The sequence below is a fragment of the Choloepus didactylus genome, chromosome 11 (assembly GCF_015220235.1).
Source record: "Choloepus didactylus isolate mChoDid1 chromosome 11, mChoDid1.pri, whole genome shotgun sequence".
Classification (NCBI taxonomy): domain Eukaryota; kingdom Metazoa; phylum Chordata; class Mammalia; order Pilosa; family Megalonychidae; genus Choloepus; species Choloepus didactylus.
Genome location: NC_051317.1, coordinates 18933784 through 18955890, shown reverse-complemented (window position 1 = coordinate 18955890; position 22107 = coordinate 18933784). Strand labels below are relative to the sequence as shown.

General features: G+C 42.6%; 1 protein-coding gene across 1 annotated transcript in view; it reads left to right on the top strand.

The window, feature by feature from the left end:
* The first annotated feature begins 6691 nt into the window (after window positions 1-6691).
* Window positions 6692-22107, top strand: part of LARP1 (La ribonucleoprotein 1, translational regulator) — a 118550-nt gene continuing 103134 nt past the window's right edge. The window contains exon 1 of the mRNA XM_037799205.1: window positions 6692-6910. The gene's annotated coding sequence lies outside the window, so the exon portion shown is untranslated. The remainder of the gene's footprint in view (window positions 6911-22107) is intronic.

Here is a 22107-nt window from a genome sequence, read left to right as displayed (position 1 = left end):
TAAATGCATACAGACTCTTGCTAGAAGACAGATGCTTTCTAAGAGCAGCTGAACCAGGACATTAGCAAACCACTATTCCCACACTCTCCCATAACACCATGAGCATCCTGAAGTTAAGAACCTTACCCCTCAGGTTCCTTTGGCTTGGTAATGGGCTCAACACCTAGGGCAGTTCAAGCCTTCAAGGTGGGCAGATGGGTGGATCCACTGACCATTGCCATCTTTGCCATCAAACATGCATTCACTCAACAAACATGCATTCGGTATCAGCTATCTGCCAGGCACCATTCTAGGTACTGGGAAATACAAGGTTGAATACTAGGGAAAGTCCCTGTTCCCAGGAATTGACGGCCTTGTCAGGAAGGTACACATTAAACAAATAATCGCACATATAATTATGTTATTACTTATTTAATTACAAGTGTGATAAACACTGTGAAGCAAAATTCAGGCTGTTATGGGAGTGTGCAACGGGGGTATCTAAACTTGTTGACTCACTGTCTGAATCAGCATCTTTATTCAATTGACATGTTTATGGATTGACCACTCAGAGCCAGGCCCTGTGTTAGGTGCTGGGGAAAAAGGCACAGCCCCTGCTCTCAAGGAGCTCACAAGTGCACAGCAATTAAATCACCCAACTGACTGTCCCTTTGACCCACAGCCTGTGAGCAACTGCAGGTTAGCAGCTTTGGCATCCACTTGAAAGAACAACTCCAACTCCTGCTTCCATGGGAGAAGCCAATATATTTAACTGTTTCCATTCATCTCTTATTGGTCTTACCATATCTTTCCCTGACCCTCATGGCTTTTGGTCTCAAGGGTTGGGAAATTGGGATAAAATGCCGAGAATGTTTCATTAGGCTCTCTAAAAATAGAGTCTTGGGTTAAAAAAAAAAAAAATCCCTGTGATTTCACTGGCAAAAAAGGGCGTCACATCAGGAAAAGGAAGGAACTGGGTATTGAAACCCCCTGGGCCTGGTGGCTCCAGTGTGCTAAGAACAGGAGCTGGGCTTCGAGGGCAGCCCTTTTGTGATATTTATGGCTGCTCGGCCCCAAGGGTGCACACCAGAGTGTGATGCCAAGCTTCCCATGGGGAACTTTCTGGATGACTTTATTATTCAGAGCATATGATGCCTTGGCTCCAGCAGCTGGGGATAGTCAGCAATTCTGCAGAGCTGAAGAAGGGGTTCTCTCCAGCAGAGGTAAATGAATGGGGAAGTTCAGATATAGGAGATCTGCCTGGGTCCTTCTTAGAGCCAGCCTCCCTGGAGGATACAGCAGAGGGAATGACTTCGGCCCTTGGGCCCTGATGCAGGCCTGAAATATGATAGCATGGGAAGGAATGGGGATGAAGGAGTGGCCTCCCACTGTACCCAGACTGGACTGACACACTCTGGGTGAGGAGTGCAATTAACTCATTTCTGTATCTCTCCAGCCTGACACCCTGGAGCTGGCTTCTGCATCCACGTCATGACCACCGTATATTGAGGGCTAAGTATATGCCAATTTAATCCTCAAACAATCCACTATTATCCTCATTTATAGGGACTTGAGACTCAGAGAGTGGTAGAGCAGGATCCACACAGTTTATAGAGCTGTGCTACCCCAGACTTCTCAGTGAGGGCCTCAGAGAAGAAAGGCAGCAGAGTGGGAAGGTGGCAAGGAGTCCCTTACACTCACGGTTCACAGAAAGCATTTGCATGAAAACCTGCTTGCATGAGGCCCTGGAAAAGACAAGCATTTAACTTGGCCATCCTGGATCTAACAAGTGTGGATTTAACTGTTTGAGAGCAACACAGAATTTAACATTTTCTCCTTTTTGCTAAGGATTGTTTTATACCAACAATAATAAGAGTAAATAACTGATCTATTGAAGTTTGATTTCCTTTTCATTCCCTGGGTCAAGTGCTTTATGTATATCATGTCATTGAATCTCACATCAGTTTATGAAGTAAATATTGTTATTCTTCTGAAGAGACATTAAATAACTTGGCCAAGGTCACAACTAGTGAGTTGCAGAGCCAGAATTCATAGTCAAGGATGGATGGCTCTAAGATCTCCTGATCCTGCTGAGCAACTGGAGAAAGGGCTTGATTCTGATCCCTCCACAAACCAACAATTTGCCATTGGCAAGTCATCTAACTTCTCTGGGCCTCAGCTTCCACATCTGTAAAATGGGAAGTTGGGCTAGATAACATGTTAGACCATCTCCATCCCCAGTATCTAGACTTTGAACCCCTTAAGGGAACTCCCAGTGCTTGGCAGAGGGCCTGGCCCAGAGCGGGTAGGTAAAACATCTTTTGAGCTAAACTGGTCCTGATGGCGTCCTTGCTCCTAGTTCCACATGTAGCTGCCACTTAGAAATCTCTGCATTTCTTAAACCCTCTCTGCTCTTATTGTCCAAAGTTCAAAGATACCATAATTTATCAATTGTGGTTATTTCCTTTTTTTCCTATTAAAAAAAAAATACTTCTATGTGTCTCTTCATGGACTAGAATTTCACTTGGTTATATATCCAGAAATGGAGATTTGGGATCATGGGATATACACAAATTGCTCTCAAAAGCTGTTGTAGGAATTTATATTCCCATCAGCTGTGAGATCTCCCCTTTCCCTATATCCTTTTCAGAATTTGGGTTTGTCAGAATTTTAAAATTTTGTCACTTTGATGAGTGTGAAATGGTATACATATATCTAATTTTTCATAATGGAAGATTTCAAATATTTACAATAGTAGAAAGAATAATGTAACAAACCTCTGTGTGCCTATTACCTACCTGCAACAATTAGCAACTCCTTACCAATCTTGTAAGATTTCTCCCACCCATTATTTTCAAGTAAATCCTAGACATCATGCCATTTCATGTGACTATTTCAGTCTATATCGCTAAAAGATAGTCTCCCGTTTTCAAGAATAAGCACAATACATAGTCAGACACACCCAAAATCAACAATAATTCCTTAATATCATCAAATTTTCAAGTCAGTGTTTCACATTTATCCAATTACACTATATATTTTTTCTTTTTATACTTTGTTTGAATCAGGATTCAAACAAGATCCACACATTGTGATTAGGTTAATATCTCTTAAATTTATTTTTTTTCTTCCTTGCAATTTTAATGAGATACAGTCACATACCATACAGTCATCCAAAGTGTACAATCAGCTGTTCACAGAATCATCATATAGTTGTGCATTCATCTCCACAGTTACTTTTTGAACATTTTCATTACTCCAAAAAAAATTAAAAATAAGTAAGAATAAAAATAAAAGTAAAAAGGAATACCTAAAACAACCCATCCCCTTCACCCCCCCCCCCCATTATTCATTTCCTTTTTTTTCCCATCTTAAATTTATTTTAATCTACTGGTACCCCTTCCGTCTCTTTTTAAAAATTAAAAAAAAATCTTGAAATTCACTTGTTAAGGAATTCAAGTTGATTTTCCAGTTAGATTCTCTGAGTTTGGATTTTGCTTATTGTATCCCCGTGGTATCATAGCATGTATTCCTCAGTTCCCTGTATTTCCTATAAATTGATAGTGAGATCAAGGACAGGAATTGGCAAACCATGGTCCCTGGGCCAAATCTGTCTTCCTATCTGTTTTTATAAATAAGATTTTATTGGAACACAGCCACACCCATTTGTTTATCTACTGTCTGTGGCTATTTTTGTGCTACAACAGCAGAGTTGAGTAGTCACAACAGAGGTAGTATAGCCCACGATATAAACAATATTTAATTCTTGCCCTTTAGAGAGAAAGTTTGCCATCCCCTGCTCTAAAGTCTTGATCATATTGAGTGCTAGATTTTGTGGGTATAGTTTCTTCATAGGAGGTGGTGTTTAATTCCATCAGGAGGACTCTTATGGCTAGTTTTTTCTCTTTTTGTAATATTATCAGCTAGGTCATAAGAAGCTGCAAAATGGTAATATCCTGAGTCATTTCTGCATTCCTTTTTCAATCATTTTCTGCAATCCTGAGTCACTTCATTCCTTTTTCAATTATTTGCTGCAGTGCTTCTGTAAAGAGCAACTTACTTCCTCTCCTCTACTCTTTGGTTGCCCTGTGGCACAGTTCTTACAGGAAAGCCAGAATAAATGCTTAATTGTTTCCCTTTCTTCACCAGTTTTCAAAATACTGAGTTGATTTCCTAGTATTTTCCAGAAATGATCACTGCCAGTTTTTATTCTCTTTTGTTTGTCTACTTTTAAAGTGTAATTTATGAACTTGTAAATTTAAATATAGGTGATGTTTTTCAATCCATTGCAGTTATTTTCTTTATGGATCAAGTTGTCATGGCTTTGCACAGTGGAAGAAATCTTTTCAAGTTGCCTCTTGAGTTCCTTTGACATGACTCTAGCTTCCTTGATTTGTAGCATTAAAAGATTGTCTGGAATGGAGAGCTATTGCTTAAATTGTACAGAGTTTCTGTCTGGGGTGATAGAATTTTTTGGTAATGGATGGTGACGATAGTAGCACAACATTGTGAATGTAATTAACACCACTGAATTGTATACGTGAAAGTAGTTCAAATAGGAAATTTTATGTTATAAATATGTTACCACAATAAAAAAATTTAGGAAAAAAACACAAAAAAAGATAGTCTAGGTACATATTGTACATTTTCTACCTCGAAGCTGGAATTAGCTATTTATTTTTCTAAGGAACCCTGGTGCCTTTTAGTGGGAAATAGGATTTAGAGACCATGGTCTGGGCACTAATGATGTTCACTGCTATCGGGTTGGTCTTGATTTCTACGCCTGAGAACAGCAGACAGAGCTAGGAAATATGGATGGTTGGTTGGTTTTCAGATAAGCTACATCAAAAATCCATACTGAAACTTCCGATTCAAATTCAAGACTACACGATTTTTACTTTCATCATTCTTCTGTATCTCCTTTCTCCCACACCGATAATCCTGGTTCTCAGCAACACCCACATTAACTCATTTGCTTTATCCCACCACTACACATCCAATGGTCTCAGAATAACAATACCAACTCTACCACTAACAATCGGATTTCTGAAAAGAGGCAGCCCTTTCTACAAAGCAGAGTAAGAAATTCTGAAAATGAAAGTGGAAGGGAACTCAGCAGGAAAGGTCTGGGCTGATCCCATGTGATTGTGTGACAGTTTGCACTACTGCTGGAATTTTTAATAGAATATTCTGCTGGTGAGGATTTTGTACTTTAGGGTAGTAAAGTCTTAAAGTCAGAGTCCTTACCCTCTGGGGGTTTACACATGTCTACAGGCTAGAGGAAAACAAGAGGCTATACCAGTGTAATTGGTAATTATGTGAGTAAACTCTAGTTTCAGTTTCCCTCCCTAATACTAGAGGATAAAGAGAGGAAGGAGGAACTTGCAAGAGGAGCTTATTAGTTGTAGAGTCTTGGGCAAATCAAATCACCTCTCTGAATAGTTTCCTTATCTATTTAAAAAAAAAAAAAAAGCAGGGATATGGAGGGCAGGAATTAGACCATGCTCTAGCCACAGCCTCTTTCTTTCTGTTCTCCAAATACATTGAACCTGTTTTCCTGCCTCAGGGCCTTTGTACTCACAGTTACCTGTGCCTGGAAAGCCTTTCTCTAGCTCTGCCAATGCCTGGTGTCTTTTTCATCATTTGAGTCTCAGCTCCAATGTCACCTCTTCAGAAAGTACTGCCCCCCCACCACCACATAATCTGAAATAGCTAATCTCCACCCCCCACCCCACCCCCATGACCCTATCATGTCAGCCTATTTCATTTATTCTTTGTACTAATATCTGTTTACTTGTTTATGTTTACCTCCCCACTCTCTAGAATATAAGCTTAAGAAGAACAGGGTCCTTGACTTTCTAGTTCACTGATGTATCCCCAGAAACTAAAACAGCCTGGCACATAATAGTGCAGAATAACAATGCCTGCTGAATAAATAGATGAGCTAGATAATCTCCCAAGCCCCTTTCAGCTCTAATTCTAAGTGTGTACACACAACAAAGTGAGTGTAGACTCACAAACAAGCATGATGGCACCATTATACAGATATGGAAATTCAGGAAGTGACTGACTTGCCAAGGGCTTCACAGGGAAGAAAGAGGTATAGTCCACTCCATGCCAGCTTTCTCTGTTTAGCACTGTGTGGGAAGTCAAAAGCCAGAGACTCAGGTTTGGTTCCTTCCACAAGCTGTGTGCACTGGACAAGTCACTTTGTCCAAGAACTGGTGACTCTGTTTCTCCATCCCAAAGAGAAAATACTAAGAACTCTGGTCTGGGATTTCCAAGGACTCCAAGGACTCAGTTTCTCCAAGTGAAAGAGAAGATGTGTATAGCTCTGGTCTAGAGTTACTGCCAGATAATGAAACTTTGTAAACTGAGTAGGGCTCAGCACTATGCAGAATGTTTTGCAGTTTCTTCCCCACCCTAACCCCGCGGTCGTTCCAGGGCTGTGGAGGAAGGGAGAGCCAGCTGCTTGCCATGGTTTGTTTACTTTCCTGAGTCCATTGCCTGCCCCTAGCCTAGCTGCTTTCACCTGCTCAGGTAAAGAGGTAGGGGGAGCCTTGCTCAGCCAATGAGCTGCGCGTGCTCTCTTAAAGGCACCCAGCAGCTAGCAGGGAAACAAGCCTGGTGACCTGGAGAACTCCCGGTCTGGGACCAGAAGGCAGCTGTGCAATTTGGATATAACTAAGCCCTTTGCGGCCACACCGTGATCCCAGGGCCTGGTCACTCCATGTCCTGGAGGAGGCTTTCTTCAGGGAGGCCTTCTTCACCTTGCCCAGAGCCGGCTTTCCAAGAGGCTTCCACACCGAACTGCCCTGGCAGACTCCCAGGGAGGAAAGACTGCATGGCCTTGGCAGCTGCCCGCCAGGAAGGAGCCCACAGGTGCCAGGGAGAAGCCATTTCTCTGTCCTGACCTCCTTCAGCAGGCCTGGTGAGTCTTGGATGCTCTGGGTTTCTTGAACCCCAGGGCTGCAGGGTGTGGTGGGAAAATGCCTCTCTGGAGGGGCAGAAACTGTGGGGGCTGGTTCCAGCGCTGCTGAGTGACCTTTCGTAAGTCATTGCAGCTCTCTGAGCCTAACATTCCCCATTTGGGAAAATGAGGAGCTCAGACTTCGGCATCAGCTTAACCCTTTCACTGTTTTCCCCTGTTTTGAAAGATTTTTATCTGCCAAGCTGCACCTATTATGTAATAATTCGTTAATTGGGTTTTCCCCTTTTACGTCAATTATGGTGCTATAATAGCCAGTCAGGGTTTCCTGGTCAACAAGAGCAAACCACGACAATACCACCGAGCTGATATAAGTTTAGCCAAAAGCACAGAAATGTGATGTTTTAGTCTGTCTGTGAGGGCTTATCTAGAGTCAATATTTGATTTTCATTTGGCCTTTTGAAAAATGAGAAAGAGGACGTTTGGAGTAATTTCCAGAGAATTAGGTGTGGAACCCCTAGAACTAGCTCTCATGGTCTATGAGGGTATAAAGCAGAAATTCTGCCTTTGCAAACTGCCCCTCCCTCCCAGCCTTGGTCCCTACCATGCTGCCTCATACATGGGGTGCATTCTTGAAAGTGGAGCCCTTTGGTCTGAAAACCTCCTATATAGATCTGGACTGTTTCCAGGTGTCCCCATAAAGGGTTCATTGCACCTCTGGCCAAGTCTGATGAACCCTGGATGGGGCTGCTGAGGACCCCTTCAGGCCTCTGCCAGGGTGTGGCCAGGGTGATAGGAACCAGTGGAAAGGAGCTGAAGGTCAGGAGTGGCTGTGCTGGGATTCCAGTCCTGGCTCTGCACTGAGTGGCTCTGTGACCTCAGGCGAGTTGCCTGACCTCTGTGAACCTCAGTTTTCCCAGCTGTAAAATGGGAATTGTGATCTTGGGAATGCTTGCCTACCAGGATCATTCTTAGGGCCAAATAAAATAGCGTATTTCTTGGAAGCTTAGATTCTGCAGATTTTAAGGTGTATCCTGTATACATGCATTTTTGACTTGAGAATAGGGTAATGGATGTTTTATAAAATGTGACCTCTGTGATAAAAGAATTATTCAGATAATGATGGAATCATGGCTGCCTGTTGTTTAAATCCTTTTACTTTTTAACTTATAGTGACACATTTTGAAATGTAGAATCATATAAACAAAACGGAGGAGAAAACAGCTGAGTCTTGGTATTTTCTAATGACCCCTGGGACCCCGCCATCTGTGGAATGTGGCCCTAATGCATGAGGCAGTGTAATTCAGTGGTCAGAGCAGGCACTTTGGAGTCAGACAATCTCAGGGTTCAAGTACAGACTGTAAGACCTACTGATGACCTTGGGTAAATGACATTTTTCTTTTTTATGCCTTAATCTCTTCTAAATTTTAAATTGAGGGGAATACTGGGGATAGAAAGTGCTGGCTAAGAGGCAGCCATTGTTGTTGTTGTTGTTGTTGTTGTTGTTAAGTTGGGATTCAGTTTAGGACATGGGGTCTAGGAACCTACAAACATGTTCCTCTAGAGAGTCCCAGCTTCTGAGGGCTCATGATTCTTGGAGCCTTGAGTGGCTGACTAAACTGATCCAGAACAAGACATGTGGGTCAGTCTCCCCCTCTGTAAAATGTGGCCCCTCACACCCCTGCCACCATTCCTGGAGCAGCCAGAGGCAACAGGGAGAGGCCGTGGGTGGGCATGTGCTTTGGCACCAGTCAAGCCCTCCCAAGCACATGAGCCTGTTGCTGCCCTTTGCTCCGGGAGTCCAGCCAAGGCACTGAGCCTCTTCCATTCAGTCATTTGGGTTTTGGCCACCTTGTTCTCACCTCTACCCTGCCCCCCTCAGCTCCTTGCCGAGTAAATAAATCTCAGGGATTCCTGGTTTCAAGAGCTGCAACAGTGCCTTTCCTTGCAGCAGAAGCTGCAGGGTAATGAGGTAGAGTGAGAGCCAGAACAGAAACTTCCCAGGAATCAGGGAAGGCAGCTTCCCTTGCCCAAGTCTAGGCAGATGATGTGTGTGAATGTGTGCTTGTGTGGGTGCACAGGAGCAAGTGAAATGCAAGTTGAAATATTCTAAGGTTGAGAAGGCCCCCTGCCAAAGATCACGATAGCCTGTCCCTGCTCTGGGGAAAGCCTCTCTTCTAACCAACCTTGAAAGGTTGCAGCTGATCCCCAGGGAAGGCTCCTAAACATCTTTCCTTGGTAACCAGCCTTGGCATCTCAAAATCCTCCCAAGGGTGTATGCGTGGTGTGTGAGTGTTTCAGTGCCTCAGGTGTCTGAGTTTGAGTTCCATGGTCACCGAGCACCTAAACATTAGAGAAAAATAGGTGGCTGGATGGACCTATGGTGGGAGGTAGAGTTTCCTCCAGACACCATGGAGCTTGGAGGCACTTTGGTGAAGTAGCTGCATTTATTGAGCATCTACTGTGGGCCAAGGATTGTGCTAGGTATTTTATACTCATTACTTCATTTAATCCTCACAGTAGCCCACTTTATTATTCCCATTTTACAAGTGAGAGTGCTGAGGCTCAGAGAAGCTACAAATCTTGAATAAAATTACTCAACTAACAAGTAGCAAAACTGGAATTTAGACATTTGTGTGTCTTAATTCAGAGCTTGAGCTCTTACCCATTCCACCAGAGGTAGTAAATCAGTCCAAATACTGCAAGATGTGTTTTTTAAAATTTAGGTGACAACATTTGAAAATAGAGCTATTTCATGTAAAAATATGGATTCTGGCTTCTCTTTAAAAATTAGAAGGAAAATCTGGCTCCATGGGTCTGCATTCTGTTATGACGATAATCAATTTGAACTGATTATTAGTTGCTGCCTTTAAACAGGGTATGTGACCTCCAGTTTGCCATAGTCTCCACCACTCCCTGCTGTCATCCACCTGGCCTACTTTCTTATTTATGGTACCAGTCTGGCCCCCATAGGCCTGAGGTTTTGCAACCCCTGTATAACACTCTACTTACTTGGACCTGGGCCCTGATCCTTGCACTGATCTGAACTGGCTGTGACATTAGGTAATGCCACATGTCTGGGATTCAGCTGGAAACTGGGCTGGCTGTACTCTGAAATGACTTCATAAGTGCTTTTCTTTACCATCTATGGGAGAAGCCACAAATCTCCAGCTCTTCACACACATCTGGCTGTGTGTGATATGAGTCTGTGTAAAGTATACCAGGAGAGGCTGGTGTTATTTGCTCTTTGTCGCCAGCACTCTACAGTAACATTTAATGTCCCTTGTGTCATGGGACACTTGGTAACAAGAAGGGCCGGTAGCACCAATCCTGGCTGGATGTCCATTTCCAAAAACTTTGGTCAAAGAACCTGACTTCTGCATGCCCCAGTTCTAGGAGGCCAGATTGAATCATAGGGAGCTCTACTACAATTTCAGCACCTGAGTGCCTGTTTTGACCCTTTTCTTGCTGTAGTATGTGCAAGAAAAAAATTCACAGCCCAGCTGAGAACAGTCTCTCTCTCTCTCTTTCACTCTTTCTCTCTCTCACACACACACACACACACATCTATGGACCAGAAATAGCCATGCTTTGTAGGTCTTCACATCTTTGTGGCATTGTACTTGAGCTTCTGAGATCAGATCTTAAGAGCCATGGAATATCAGAGATGGAAATGTGAGTGGTGCCTTAGATGAAGATCATCTAGTCCAGCAATGGCAAATAGTTTTCACTTCAAGTAGCAATTTCAATCAATTGTAGGGTGTTGAAAAGACTTCTGAAGCTACATCTGGGCATGGATGGTCATATGCTAAGATCTAGCAATGTCCACTGTGGGCAGGGCGAGGGAGAGTAGCAGGATATATGCCAGAAATTTGCTATCCTTGAGCCAGCCCAACTGGCCTGGAGAGGAGAGATGACTTGCCCAAAGTCATTCAGTAAAACAAGGCAGACTCAAATCCAGAAGAAGGTCTCCTGTCCTTGAGGCCACTGTTGTTTACACTATTGTTTACACTGTTTACTGTTGTTACACTGTTGTTTACACAGTTTACTGTTGTTACACTGTTTACACAGTTCAGAGAAGAAAACCAAGACTGGGAGGGGAAATGGCAGAAGCAAGACCAGGAACCAGGAGTCCTGGCTTTCCCTCAAGTAGCCTGGCTGGGGTAAGGGCTAAGGAATTCAGTTCTGTCCCGCTAGACCCAGCCCCTTCAGCCTGGCCTGTTGGCTTCTGTTCCACTTCTCGGAGTCCCTCTGCTCCTGCCCCAGTTGTCTGTCTCATTTTCCTCGGACTCAGAGAGTATACATCAGAGCAGAGGGGCCTCCGGGGATCCTAGGCCCTACATACCCTCTTTTGGCAGGATTCAACACAGTCCCCAGCTCCCTTCTGTTCTGGAAGAGAAGGCCTAGGACACGGGTTCTTAACCTTATTAATGCCATGGACCCCTCTGGCAGAATGGTAAAGAATTCTCAGAATATTTTTAAATGCACAAAATAAAATGCATAAGACTCTAAAGGAAACTAATCCTTTTGAAATACAGTGATCAAGATATTTTTTAAAATTTTATTATATGGTACTATGTGCTTCTTTATATTGATAAATTGCATTACATTGTATTAATACAATACATTTAAAATGGGATCTGGTGGCAGATATAATAACTATTGTAGTAAGTAATGATGAGCATAAATGCTACATTGAAAGATTTAAAATAATTGTAATGTGATGTGAAAAATATCTGTGGTTTCTATTGGTGACAAAGTCACAGGAATTCCCAGTGCTATTGTGGTTCGTTGTCAACATTCATAAAGGAAGAAAATACTTAGTTTGAATTAAATATTAGTAAAAACAAAGATGGAATTTTGTCCTTTCAAGTTCATAGACACCCTGAATTCTGTGGACCCAGGCTGAGAACCCCCATTCTAGGATAATTGAGCAGGAGTCCTCTAGTCCAGTGGTTTGTAAACTGTGGGCGGTAGGACCCTGGGGACTCCAGAAGTGTCACAGAGGCTGCTGGATGGTCAAGGGCAAGTGGGGCAACTGTCCAGTCATATAGCTTCTGAATCCACCACTGCAGCTTCAGTTTGCTTTCCAGCCAAGTTCATTTTATTTGTTCATATAAGGTTCCTTTTTGAAAACAGGGTTCACCTGTTTGTGTTTGGATGTTGTGTTCTCTTTGACCCCACCCACCCCTTTATATGACACAAAGCAAAGCCAAAGCTGAGAGATGTGAATGGATTGCCAGAGGTATTTGGTGGCAGGGTTGGAGCTGTTGAATCCAAGGGGAAGAGGTAGGAAGGAGCTGGGCAGGGTAGGACTTCCCTGTGCCTCTTTCTGCCAGCAATTTCAGGGAAGCAGACTTCTATGGCAAAGCGCCGGGCCAAGAGTTAGGAGATCTGAATTTCAGGGTCCTGGTTCTGCCACTACTTCAAGTTTCTTATCTGCAAACCAAGGCCAATTATACACAGTGTTGAGAGTACTAAAAGAAAGAACGCGGAAAGATCTAGAATGCCCTACTGTAGAGATTTAAATTTCTTTGTCTCTGTCATCTGAGACCCTTTTGTCAGCTCTCTCTGGGGTCCTTTCTCCTCACACCATCAAATCAGATATTCCCTCCATCCTATGACATAACCCCAGTCTCCCAACATAATGTTGCAATCAGATTGGAGGTTGAACGACCAATTGGTCAATCACCCCATCTGCCAATTTTTCATCCTAAATACCTCCTCATTGCTGTCCCCACTGCATGTCTTTATCTCTGGCCTGCGTTTCTCAAACAACTCCCAGTCCAGCTCTCTGCTCCAGTCTGCCTTCCATGAAGCTAAACACAACTCTAACCACATGTTCTGACCATGCCCTTCTTCTACTCCGAGGCCACTGGTGTCTCCTTACTGCACACAAGCCAGGTCCAGCCTCCAGAGAGAGCATGGCAACCCAGACTCATAATCTGCCACCTTTCCCAGCATCGCTAACTCCTCCTGCAGGGAGGCTGCTGTGCTGCTTTTGCCAGAGACCAACCTGCCTTCTGCATTACTCAAGACAGTGAGGCTCTGGGGAGCTATGGGAAAAGAAGAGATTTGGGAAACTGGGAAAGCCACTCTCCTGGAGGCTGGTGTGGTGGGCAAGTGCCAACTACATACACTGCAGGCTCAGAGCAATTCAAGGTATGGAGAGAGCTGGGGTTACCTGCACAGTCAGGGAGAGTCTTCCAGTTGCTACACTATCCAAACCAGAGGCAGGAACCAGTTCCAGGAACAATATGGCCAAGAGGTAAGAATTCATAGAATCCCCAATTCTTAGAATGTTAGAGCTGGCAAAGACCTCACGAATCTGTCCTCTGGTCCAGTTCCTTTCTGCTTCAGACAGAAAAGGAAAGCCCAGAGAAGGGAAGTGATTTGTCCAAGGTCACACAGCAAGTTTGAGGCAGAGCCCAGATTGGAGTCTACATCCAGTGATTTTCTTCCCAATCTCCATGTTCTGAGCTCTGGCTTCTGGAATCCTACCAGGACACTGAGTAACTGGTCCAGGACTGATTTACCAACAATGGGTTAATGTGTCACTTCTGGGCAGTACAAGCATTGGCTTAACCAGGGACTGTCAGTGCCTTAGCTCAAAGGTCTCCAGCTGGGGGACGGTGACAGGTTACACATATGCCAAGATGGAGAGCCTTCAGGCCTTGAGTGGTCAGGTGGAACCTGGGGCAGCTGAAGCCCCCCTAACTCTCCTGAGACAGTCACCTTCACACCTTAAGCAGCCTTATTAGTTTAGCCTAGAGGGTACCCAAATGTTGTCATGTACTTGATGGAAAAATTGGGAACAACTGCCTTAACCCCAAAGCAGGAGTAATTTTAAGTGTAGTGTGGGGAGAGGTAGGAAGAGGGAGAGTCTGAAATCATAGGTTTTAGTTCCCAGCTATACAACTTTTTTCTGACCTGTATATTCTAAGGGGACAGAGAAAAACAAAACAAAACAAACAAACAAAAAAAAAAGCAGGAGAAAAATAAGAGATACCATTTACTGTGTCTCATTTGATCTTCCAAACAGTTCTATAAGTAGGTACTGTTATCAACTCCATTATACCGATGAGGAAACTGAATCATAGAATTTAAGGAACTTATCCAAGACCCCACAAGTAGGAAATAGTGGAGCTGGGATTTGAACCCAATGTTTGTCTTCCTCTGGATTCTGTACTCTTTACTATGCCAAATGAACTCGTTTGGGGCCTGGTGGAAGAGAATGATTTGGGGTTTTTCAGCCCTCCTCCTCTGGTGTTAGTACTGCTGATTCTCTGCCTTCTCGAGACTGCCAGGCTTCAGGGAAGCCTTCAGCAGGAGAGAGGCAGGCAGCAGGGTCCAGAAGACCCCTAAGAAGCAAGGGCTACCCTCACCCCTGCCCTCATGGGTGTGAGATTCTCAACAGTACTGGTGTAGATGTTTTGAGTTCTGACTGAAGGGATCCATGAACCTCCAGGAGTAGAAGCCGCAGCCCTCAGAGCAGTGAGGTGAGAATCCAGCCTTTGGATGACATAGCTTTTGTTGCTATGTTCCCTCTAAAATTCATGGAAAGAAAGCTGGAAAAGGCACCTTGTTCTCCATGCTGACCCTTCCTTAAATAACTCCTATTTACAAATCCAGTTACTCTGCCAAGCACATTATACACTTCATCTTCAACTCAGCTCTATCTTGAATAGCTCCTATTATTATCATCTCCACTTTACCAGATGAGGAATCAAAAGCTCCAAAAGTTCATGTAACTTGTCCAAGGCCACACAGTTGGTAAGTGACAGAATGGATTTTAACTCATGTCTGCTTAATACCAAAGCCCATGCTTTTTTTTTTTTTTAATATTCATTTTATTGAGATATATTCACATACCATGCAGTCATACAAAACAAATCGTACATTCAATTGTTCACAGTACATAGTTGTGCATTCATCACCAAAATCAATCCCTGACACCTTCATTACCACACACACAAAAATAACAAGAATAATAATTAAAGTGAAAAAGAGCAATTAAAGTAAAAAAGGACACTAGGTGCCTTTGTTTGTTTGTTTGCTTCCTTCCCCCATTTTTCTACTCATCCATCCATAAACTAGACAAAGGGGAGTGTGGTCCATATGGCTTTCCCAATCCCATTGTCACCCCTCATAAGCTACATTTTTATACAATCATCTTCAAGATTCATGGGTTCTGGGTTGTAGTTTGATAGTTTCAGGTATCTACTGCCTGCTACCCCAATTCATTAGAACCTAAAAAGGATTGTCTATGTTGTGCATAAGAGTGCCCACCAGAGTGACCTCTCAGCTCCCTTTGGAATCTCTCTGCCACTGAAGCTTATTTCATTTCCTTTCTTCTCCTCCTTTTGGTCAAGAAGATGGTCTCCATCCCATGATGCCAGGTCTAGATTCCTCCTTGGGAGTCATATTCCATGTTGCCAGGGAGATTGACTCCCCTGGGTGTCTGATCCCATCTAGGGGGGAGGGCAGCGACTTCACCCGCCAAGCTGTAAAGCCCATGCTTTTAACCATTATACTATAGTGTAATCTGGGAGACTGGAGAAAAGCACAATTCTGGTTCTGGATACAAGACCCAGCTAGACCACTGACTTCTTAGTGAACTTTGGGCAAGTCTTCTCAGGGTTCCAAATCTGTGACTAGAAAAGCAACTCTTTCTCTGTCTATAGCTCAGGATTATGAAAGTAAAAGCAATTTACAAACTGTTGTCCATTTATCCAAATGGGGTCAATTGAGAACTTAAAGCAAAGGAGGTTCTGGAACTACAGAGGGGAATAAGACATGACTCCTACCCACTGAAAAATATAACACAAATATTAGGTGAGCAGAGGTTTTCCATTTCTGTGTAATGATAGACTAGCTTGTTGAAGACCAACCATCCTACTGAAAACTTTTAAAAGAGCTGAACGAAATAAATTCATTATGTATATAAATAGATAGATATACACACACACACATATATATATACATACATACATACACATAGTGGTGGTTTGAAGCTGTATGTACCCCAGAAAAAAAACATGTTCTTAAATTTAATCCATTCTTGTATGTACAAACAACTGTAAGTAGGACCTTTTGATGAGGTTACTTCAGTTAAGATGTGACCCACCTCAATCAGAGTGGGTCTTAATCCTGTTACTGGAGTCTTTATAAGCAGAATGAAATTCAGACACAGAGAGAGAAAGCCATGGAGGAAGCAGCCAGAAGCTGAAATCAATGGAACCCAGAAGAGAAAGGAGAGACCAGGATTTGCTACCATGTACCTTGCCATGTGACAAACTAAGGGCTAAAGATCACTAACAGCCAACCCTGAGTGCCACAGTCTTCAGAAAGAAAGCACCATCTTCCTGACGCCTTGATTTAGATATTTTTATGACCTCAAAACCATGAGAGAATAAATTTCCTTAGTTTAACCTGACCTTTTCCATGGTATTTGCTTAAGAAGCCTAGGGGACTAAAACAATATACATATACATTTGAAGGGATTAGAGAACTACCAAGACAACAAAGACCTGAGTGGCCAAAATTCCAAGAGAAAAGAAACACGGAGAAATAAGACCCATATTCAGCTGTCGCTTTCCTCCTCCAAAATGCATTATTTCTCAAGAGAAGGCTAAGAAGATGAGCAGAGCATGTGGTAGTGTTATAAGGCTGGAATATAAAAATTGGAGTTCAGGGTCCACCAAGAAGGAGTGTCCGTGGTAAACACCCCAAGCTTTCAATTGGAAACCTCAAAGGGCTGCACCCTAGGAGTAGGAATGACTTAGAACAGCCCCAAAAGGCTAAAGCCTAGCCTTCAATAAATTCATTTCCTTATAGGACTTAAGTTTAAATGTCTTCTAGAAACAAAAGTAAAAATCTCTTTGAAGGAAGATAATACTACCCAGATCCTCTAATTTTCCTGTAATTTTTTCACATGTAATATCTGTCTTCACTCAAACTTTACCTGACATCTTAGTAGGGAAGACCAAATGACTGAAAACCAAGAGAAAAACTACACAATAGAAATAGGCCCACAGGCGATACAGGCATTGGAATTAAGAGAAACAGACTCTAAACATATGTGATTAATATATTCAACAAATTATAACAAGATGGAAAATTTCAGCAGAGAACTAGAATCTGTTAAAGAGAATTAAATGGAAATCCTAAACCTGAAATACAATAATTGAAAATAAGATCTCAATAGATGAGTATAACTGTAGATTAGACATAGCTAAAGAGAAAAGTAGTGAACTGATGGACAGGTCAGCAGAAAGTATTCAGACTTAAGAACATGTAACAGAAAAGAGTCGTGTGGATTGGGGTGATGAAAAATTTTGGTAATGGATAGTGATAATGGCAGCACAACACTGTGAATGTAATCGATACCACTGGATTGTGTAGTTCAAAGAGGGAAATTTTATGTTGCATATATGTTACCACAATAAAAATTTAAAAAAGAAAAAGGAACAAAAATACCTACCATGGAAAAAAAAGACATGTGAACATGGTGGAAAGGTCTAATATATGTATATTTGGAATCCCAGAAGAAAGATGGCGGGGTGGGGAGGGGGTAGGGAAGAGAGAGAATATCAATATTTGATGATGGTCAATAACTTTTCAAAGCTAGGTCACAGATTTTAGAATCACTTAAAAACCCCCAAGCAGGATGAATAAAAAGAAAATGAACTTAGGCATAATATGGTATAACTGCTAAAAACCAAAGAGAAGATCTTGAAAGCAGCAATAATAAAACTGACAGCTGATGTCTCAACTGAAACTGTGGAAACCAGAAGGCAATGGAATGATTTTCAAAGTGATTAATGAAAATAAATATTGGGTGAACATAGATTAATGGTTCTCAAGTTTAAATATGAGTACGAATCACCTGGGGTGGAAGGGAAAGGAAGGGGTGTTAAAATTTTAGATTCTCAGGTCCCACCTCTGATATTTGGATTTAGCAGCTCTGGAGTAGATCCAAGGAATCTGCCTTCAACAGGTATTCTGCTGATTTTGATGCAAGTGCTCTGTAAGAATGTTTACAACGATGGCTGCAACAATTCCTCCCATCCTATACCCTTGCTCCTTTGCAATGTGACTTTGCCACTCCTACAATCAAAAGGTAGAGTCTATTTTTCTTCCTTTTGAATAGGGACTTGCCCTGTGGCTTACTTTGACAAACAGAATTCAATGGAAGTAATTTTGTGGGACATCTGAGCCTCAGCCTCAAGGGGCTTTGCATTTTCAGTGTTCACCATCTTGGAACTCAGCTGCTATGTAAAGAAATCATGCCCATCCTGCTGGCAACATACAGAGACAAAGACACAGCCAACAGGCAGCACCAACCGCCAAACATTTGATTGAGGCATGTATCTGTCTGGGTTCAACCAGGGGAAAGAAACCACCCAGTAATTTGAACAGAGAAAGTCTAATACAAATAACTGTTAATTATAACAGGGGATAGAGTCACAGGGATTGACTGGTAAGAAATGAAGAGAACTTTAAAGAATACAGGAATAGCAAATATAATGGCTGAGATGGAGCACCCAAGAAGAGCCTCTCCTCCCAAAGCTGAGATCCAGACCTTGTTGGAAAGGACATGTTTGTGGCTCACTGAGTGGCAGAGAAGTTGCTGTGGTGCCTCATCATCAGATTTAATCAGAAATCACCTTCTGGACCTTGCAGAAAATCTGCCCTCTAGGGTGCTGGGGAAAGCTGCTTGTGGGGTGGTATCTCACCAGAGCCACTTTGCTACAAAATTGCTCAATGGTTGTATGGGGGAAGCTGCTGGCTGCCAGGTGCTGCTGACCATAGTGCACTACAGGAGCTGATTGCTGGAGAAGCCATCCATGCTTCAGGAGCTGGGCATGAGGACGCACACCCACCGTACTGTGAGCCAGCGCACTGGAACCAAAAAGCAAAAATGCTGTTCTCTTTCAATGCCAATCCATTATGACAGATGACGAAGGAAAAAGATATTTAAAGGGTCCATATCTATTTTCACAGACCAGACAAAAAGAGTGAATTTTAGAGCTATGAAGCTATAAGTCAATAACCAGTGCAGACCATCTTGGACCACCCAGCCCCAGTCAAGCTGCATGAGTATGCAACTGCTTGGGTGAACAGAACCATGCAGCTGTGCCCACTCAAAATTACCAACACTCAGAATTAGTAATAAATAATTTTCCTTTTGAGTCCCACATTTTGGGATGTTTTGTAATGCAGCAATAGATAACTGAGATGGAGTCTTAGCACAAGACTTTGAGAAGTACCATTTAGGTGACATAACATCACTATTTCCTGTGGTCTCCTAACCAGAGAAGATTTCCAGGCACTTAACATAAAAATGAACCCTTGACTGATAATTGGAAGGCCTGGGTTCCAGTTCAATTCTGCCATTAGCAATCAGCACATACTTCTGGGTCCACCATGGTGCCCATCTTGAAGTAACAATATAAACAACGATAGCAATGTTGACTTGTTATCAGCTGCCCGGTGCTACAGTAAATGCTTTACATGAATCCTCGCACACTCTTACCTCTGTGCCATAATGCCACACCTGCTTGATCAACCTCATGGTGCTTGCTCATATATCACTTTAATTTGTGAAATCCCTGTTACATCTCTCTTCTCTGATTCAATTATTCACCCCAACACCCATGTGTGTGTGCACATGGGCACACAAATTATACATCTTCTATCTGTTTGCTCAACAACTTCATTGAGTTCTTATCAGGTGGCAAAGAACATTTCTAGGCATTAGGGTTAAACAGAGGCAAACAAGAATACCAATCGGTTCCTGCCTTCTTAGAACCTTTATTTTAGTTGGAGGAGTCAAAGCAATAACAAGAAGGAAAGCATACGATAATTTGAATTTTGGTCTTTTGACTTCCCGAGTCTTCATTTCCTCATTTATGAAAATGGAGATATTAACAACTACTTCTGAGGGCTGTTGTGAGGCTTTGGTAAAACTATATGAATAAAGAGCCTGGCACACTGCAGATATAAAATAAATACTAGTTGATCAATCCACTTGACAAACAGTAAGCATCTACTGTCTGCTGGGCACTAGGAATATAAAAAGTAACAAAACTGATGCCCTGCTCTCGGGGGTTTTCTAGTCTAGTAGAAGGAACATGACAGACAGTTCCTTACCACAACTACCCTCATCTAGTTTCCTTCTCTTGATTCTCACCATGTTGGTAAGAGACCTTTAGAATTAGAACCTGAACCTCTTGAGGGCCTCTCACGTTCTTCATTTTTAAAGTAGAGGTCAGTGTTCTTGCTTTATCTACCACAGCAGGGAAACACAGGATTCAATGTAGGCTGGCATATTGGGACTGGACATTGAGTAACCCAGGTCTTTAGTGACTTTGTTCCTAGAATCCTTGGATGTCAAATGTTTCTGACGGATCTTGGCATCCTCTTATCACTGGTTCCCTGAGCCTGCATCCATTCTCTATGAATTCAGGTCAGGACAAGAGCAACAGAGAACAGGAATGAAGAACTGATGATCCTATGGAACTGGTTGTAAAACATTCAGTTGGAAACAAAAGGAATTACTAGTTTGCACATATAAATGACATGCAAACCAATAGGACATCATCTTACACTTTAATAAATTCCTAGAATGTACTATCTGGAAGAAACTTTAAGGGTTATCTAATTCAACCTTCTCATTATATCAAAGGAGAAACTGGACCAGAGGAGGAAACTAATCTGTCTGAAGTCACACACAGACTTCTTAACCAAGATTAGAACCCAGGTCACCTGTGTTATTTTCAACACACCACTGGCTTTTCTTCAAGGCCCTTGGGGCACCTATAATATCTGGAATGGAGACACATGGGTTCTCTTGGACCTCAGGAAAGTGAGGAATATTGCTCAAGTAGGAATGTTAGGGTCAGTTCCTTGACTGTGCTTGTAGGGTGTGGTAGGCAGAATAATGGCCTCCCCAAAGAGGTCCACATCCTGGATCCCAGGACCTGCGAATATGATAGGTTACGTGGCAAAGGGAAATTATGGTTGCAGGTGAAATTAAGGTTGCTAATCAGATGACCTTCCCATAGGGAGAGTATCCTGAATTATCCTGTGGGCCCAATACAGGCAGAAGAGTCCTTAGAAGTGGAAGAGGGAGGCAGAACTAAGAGGAAGATGTGATTATGGAAGAAAGGCACAAGAGATGCACTGCTGCTGATCTTGAAGATGGAGAGGGGGACGATGAGCCAAGAAAGCTGGAAAGAGCAAGGAAATAGATTCTCCTCTAGAGCCTCCAGAAAGGAACGTAGCCCTGCTGACACCTTGATTTTAACCCAACGAGACCCATGTCAGACACGTAAACTACTATATTAGTTTGCTGGGGCTGCTATAACAAAGAGCCACAAACTGTGTGGCTTAAAACAACAGAAATTTATTCTCTTACAATTGTAGAGGCTAGAAGTCTGAAATCAAGTTGTCAGCAGGGCCATGCTCCCTCTGATGGCTCTAAGGGAGGATCCTTCTTTGCCTCTTCCTAGCTTCTGGCAGTTACTGGCAATCCTTGGCATTCCTTGGCTTGTGGCAGCATAACTCCAATCTCTGCCTCCACTTTCACATGTCCGTCTTCCCACTCTGTCTCTATCTTTACATGGAGTTCTCCTGTCTGTGTCTTTGGGTCTGTCTCTTCTCTCTTTACAAGGACATCAGTCTTATTGGATTGTGTCTGTAAAGACCCTATTTCCAAATAAGGTCACAGTCACAGGTACCAGGACTTAGGACTTCAACAATCTCTTTTGGGGACACAATTCAATGCATAACACCCACAGAACTGTAAGGTAATAAATTTGAGGTGTTTAAAGTACTAAACTTGGGCTATTTTGTTACTGCAGCAATAGAGAATTTATACATAGGGCCTGCAGGTCCTAGCTCCATGGGGCCAGATTTCTTTTTAGGAGAAAGACCATCCTGCCAGGCTTAATTCTACTCATCTCTGAGAAGATTCTAGTCCCCTCCAGGACCAAGAAGAATCTTGCCAGTGAATTGTTTGGGCTTAGATGTGCAGGGGCTTTACACAGATTATTTCATTTCATTTTCACAACAGCCTTGTTCATTCAATCAACAAACATTTATGGAGCACCTAACAAAATGCCAAACACTAAGTTACTTACTGGGCACACAATAATGAAAAATTAAATAGAGACAAAACTCTTGTGGAAAAAACA